The sequence below is a fragment of the Marmota monax genome, unplaced genomic scaffold (assembly GCF_021218885.2).
Source record: "Marmota monax isolate L192 unplaced genomic scaffold, Marmota_monax_Labrador192_F-V1.1 WCK01_AAM20220418_F8-fsc00045, whole genome shotgun sequence".
In the NCBI taxonomy this organism is placed as follows: Eukaryota; Metazoa; Chordata; class Mammalia; order Rodentia; family Sciuridae; genus Marmota; species Marmota monax.
Window position 1 is genome coordinate 11,010,674 of NW_026692132.1, and position 4,843 is coordinate 11,015,516.

General features: G+C 36.4%; 1 pseudogene; it reads left to right on the plus strand.

The window, feature by feature from the left end:
* Positions 1 to 492: 492 nt before the first annotated feature.
* Positions 493 to 3,515, plus strand: LOC131423171 (large ribosomal subunit protein eL6-like; annotated as a pseudogene).
* Positions 3,516 to 4,843: the final 1,328 nt, after the last annotated feature.

Consider the following 4,843-nt stretch of genomic DNA (forward strand, 5'->3'; position numbering starts at 1 on the left):
TGGGATGAATTCAAACTAAAAAGCTTCTTAGCAAAAGAAACGATCAGTGAGGTGAATAGAGAGACTACATTTTGGGAACAAATTTTTACCACTTGCACATCAGAGCACTAATCTCCAGGGTATATAAAGAACACAAAAAGCTAAACACCAAAAAAACCTAATAATTAGTAGCCTAAGAAACTGAACAGACACCTCACAGAAGGTGATATATAATCAATCAACAAATATATGAAAAAAAATGTTCAACATAAGAAATGTAAATCAAAACTAAGGGGGCAGGGGCTGTGGCTCAGTGGTGGAGTGCTTGCCTTATACATGTAAGGCAATGGGTCTGATTCTCAGCACCATATAAAAATAAATAAACAAAATAAAGGTATTATGTCCATCTACACCTAAAAATGTATATACATTTTTTTAAAAATTAGGATTTCATCTCACTCCAGTCAGAATGGAGCTATTAAGAATACAAACAACAATAAGTGCTGGCGAGGATGTGGGGAAAAGGACACATTCATACATTGCTGGTGTGACTGCAAATTGGTGCAACCAACATGGAAAGCAGTATGGACCAACATGGAAAGCAGTATGGAGATTCCTTGGAAAACTTGGAATTGAACCACCATTTGACCCAGCTAGCCCACTCCTTGGTCTATATTCGAAGGACTTAAAAAGAAAAATGGCACACTACTGGGACACAGCCACATCAATGTTTATAGCAGCACAATTCACAATAGTGGAACTGTGGAACCAAATTAGATGCCTGTCAGTAGATGAACGGATAAGGAAAATGTGGCATATATACACAATGGAATATTACACAGCAATAGAAGAGAATAAAATCATCACATTTGCAAGTAAATGGATGGAGTTGGAGAATGTAATACCAAGTGAAGTTAGCCAATCCCAAAAACCAAATGCTGAATGCTTTCTCTGATATAAGGAGGCTGATTCATAGTGGAGTTGGGAGGGAAAGCATGGGAAGATTAGACGAACTCTAGATAAAACAAAGGGGGGGGAAGGGGTTAAGGAGTGTAAAAAAGATGGTGGAATGAGATGAACATCATTACCCTAAGTACATGTATGAAGACATGAATAGTGTGAATACACTTTGTATACAGCCAGAGATATGAAAAAATGTGCTCTATATGTGTAATATGAATTGTAATGCATTCTGCTGTCATATATAACAAACCAAAATAAAAAGATAGTTTATGGGGCTGGAGATGTGGCTCAAGTGGTAGCGCGCTCGCCTGGCATGCGTGCGGCCTGGGTTCAATCCTCAGCACCACCTACAAATAAAGATGTTGTGTCCGCCGAAAACTAAAGAATAAATAATAAAATTCTCTCTCTCTCTCTCTCTCTCTCTCTCTCTCTCTCTCTTTAAAAAAATAAAAATAAAAAGATAAAGTTTAAAACAAAAAAGGCTGATGTGTTTGTTATGGTTAAAAAGGGTAACCCTAAGGCAGAAAGAGAAAGCCCCACTGCAGTTGAAACCCTGTCCTGGTTAGAGAAATTGGCAGATGCTCCTTACCTATATATTCCAAGGTTGAAAAGAAGTTTGTTGCTACTGTTCACAAAAACAGTGGTGACAAAAACACTGGTACCAGGGTGGTTAAACTTCACAAAATACCTACATCCTACTTAAGATGTGCCACAAAAGCTATTGAGCCACAGCAAAAACCCCTTCAGTCAGCATATGCGAAAACTGAGCATCATTCTTGGGACTATCTTGATCATCCTCACTGAGCGCCACAGAGGTAAGAATGATATTCCTGAAGCAGCTGAACAGTGGCTTGTTACTTTTTACTGGATCTCTGTGTGATAGGTTCCTTTGTGTGGAACACACCAGAAATTTGTTATTGCCACCTCCACAAAGGTTGAAATCAGCAACGTAAAAACTCCAAAACACCTTACTGATGCTTCAAGGAAGCCAGACGCCAAGAAGATGAGATCCTTGATGCAGAGAAATAGAAATACAAGATTACAGAGCAGCACTAAGTTAATCAGAAAGCTGTGGACTCACAAATTTAACCCCAAACCATAACTATTCCTCAACGCCAGGGCAACATGTGCTCCATTTTGCTCTAACAAGAGTTTATCCTCACAAATTGGTGTCCTAAATTTCTTACCAAGAATCTAAATAATTGATACATGTTGTATGTCTGCTTTTTTATTTTGCCACCATCAATTTGGTCTTTTAAACATATTCTTTCCTTTCTGGATGTGGGGAGGGACTCCGCTAGCATAATGAGGATTTTGCCTGTGCTATAGAGTGGGATTCGAAGAGAGCTCATTGGGCAATGGAGCCTGGTCCTCCCTAGCTTTTTTTTTTTTTTTTAAGTTGTATTTAGATGCAATACCTTTATTTTACTTATTTATTTTTATGTGGTGCTGGGGATCAAACCCAGGGTCTCACACCTGCAAGGCAAGTGCTCTACCACTTAGCTACAGCCCCAGCCCTAGTACTGCCTTTTAAAAAACTTTATATAGCAGAATCATGTTTCCTTTGCATCTAGGTTTCTTCACTCCGTGCTTATAAGATTCTTCCAGAGTGATTTACTTAGACTGCTGATTTACTTTCATTGTGATCACATTAATTTATTCATCTACTACATACTTGCAGGTTTCCAATATTTGGTCATTGCAAATAATGCCCGTGTGAATTCTTGTATATGACCTTTGGTGCAAACTTGCATATATTTATTTGTGTTTATAACTAGGACTAGAATTGCTGGGTGTGGGTGCATGGGCATGCACTGCTTTCACAGATAAAGTTAAGTAATTTTCAAAGTGATTCACACTTTGCATGCACATGGAAGCGAGAGAGTTCCTGTTGTTCCATATTCTCACCAACACCTGATTTGTCAGTCCCAAATTTTAGTAGTTTTGGTAAGTGTGCAGTGGTTTTGCACTGTGGTTTATTTTTCCATTTCCCTTATAACTAATGAAGTTAAACACCTTTTCACATATTTGTTGGCACCTTGACTATACTTCTGTGAAGTGTGAAGTATACTCTTATGAAGTAAGTACCAATTTAAACTTCATCCCCATTTAACTGAAGTAGTATATGGCATATACAAACTATTTTCATTAAATATTTATAGCAAAAAAGTATTTCATTATATCCTTTGAAAATGCTTCAAAAATTTTGTTATTCTTAATACTTTCAGTTATTGTATATGGGAGTATATATACATTGACAACTTCCAAATACATAATACCTATTAAAAGTGAAATATTTGATAAATACAAGCATTTTATATCTACTTCACTTGTGTGTGTTCATACAGATTCATTACTAGGCTTATAGTAAAGGGGAGAACACAATTTAAAGGATATCTTTGTATATAAACAGCTGACAACCTTGTGAAAAATCTTAAAGAGGAAAATGAGTTGGAGGCCCGAGATGGAGTCCTAGAAGATTTCTGTTGTGGGAAGAATTCAGCTTTCTGTCCTTTTCCTGTAGCAGCACCACCACCCCGACCTTCCACCAGTACACACCCCTGCATACTAACATCTCTCTCCCATCTAGGGAAAAGATGGTCTTTTGTCCACAAGTGTCTGGATTTATCACTTTCTAACTACTTGAAGACTATGTCCATTTCTATTAAAAGAATATTTATCATCAATTAATAAAACATTTAATTTCTATTAAAAACATTTATCATAATTGGTTAAAGGACCATTTAAAGTGCTTACATTTATGTGGAACTTTTACCATGTTGATGCTACTGCTGATACTTAAAAAAGTTGAGAGGAGTATAGCTCAGTGATAGAACTTGTTTAGCACGCACAAAGCTGATTTCAATTTGCAGCGCACACACAAACCTGTGCACACACACACAAAGTTTGAGACCATGTAGCAAAAGTCCTCCTGGAAGTCCTATACTACTGCTTTGCTATGGGATCAGGAAGGGAATTTCTGGGAACTCAGGCACAGGGGTATTAAAGAAGAAAAGAAAACAAACAACAAACTCAACAACTGAAAGGGAAAACTAACAAAATCCAACAATATATTAAACAGATTTTAAAGAATACAAGAATAGTTCAACATGGGAAAACTAATACAATATACCACACTGATAGAACAAAATGGGGGGTGGGTGACTATTTCAACTGATTCAGAAAACGCATTTGGCAAAATTCAACATCCTTTCAAGGTAAAAATATTCAGAAAACTAGGAATAAAGAGAACTTCCTCAAAACTTGATCAATGGCATTTATTTAAAGAAAAAAAAAAAAGCTAATGAGTTCAATGATAAAATACTAGTCACTTTCCTCCTAACATCACCTACAATACAAATAAGCCCACTTTTTCATCACTTGTATTTAGCACTGCAATGGAAGTTCCACTTTTTTATTAGATAAGAAAAAGTATTGAAAACGGGAAAGATGTAAAACTACTATTTACAGACAGCATGACCCTACAATATAGAAAGTCCCCCCAAATCTACAAGAATAAATTCAGCAAAGTTGCAGAGTACAAGGTGAATATACAAAAAGTGTTGAATCCTAAAAGAATATTATTTTTTTACTTAGTTGTAGAATTTTATTAATTTTTACCTTTACTCCAAATTTTATGTAACGTGAGACAAAAATAAGTATGTGTTCTTTCATAATTACAAAAATTTTGAAGATAGATACTTAGGACGACTACAGCTTTCACTGAAGATAACTGAATCTATAAAAGGTTCAGAATTTCTGGATGAGGTTTCTAATTAGCCCTGTTTTCCGTACTTCCACTTTCCTGGGAGTCAAGGTAACCACAGTTGGGGTAACATTGTACTAATAAAACAAGAGTTCACTGGATGCTGAAGGAGTAATGGACACTCCTGGGGCTGGG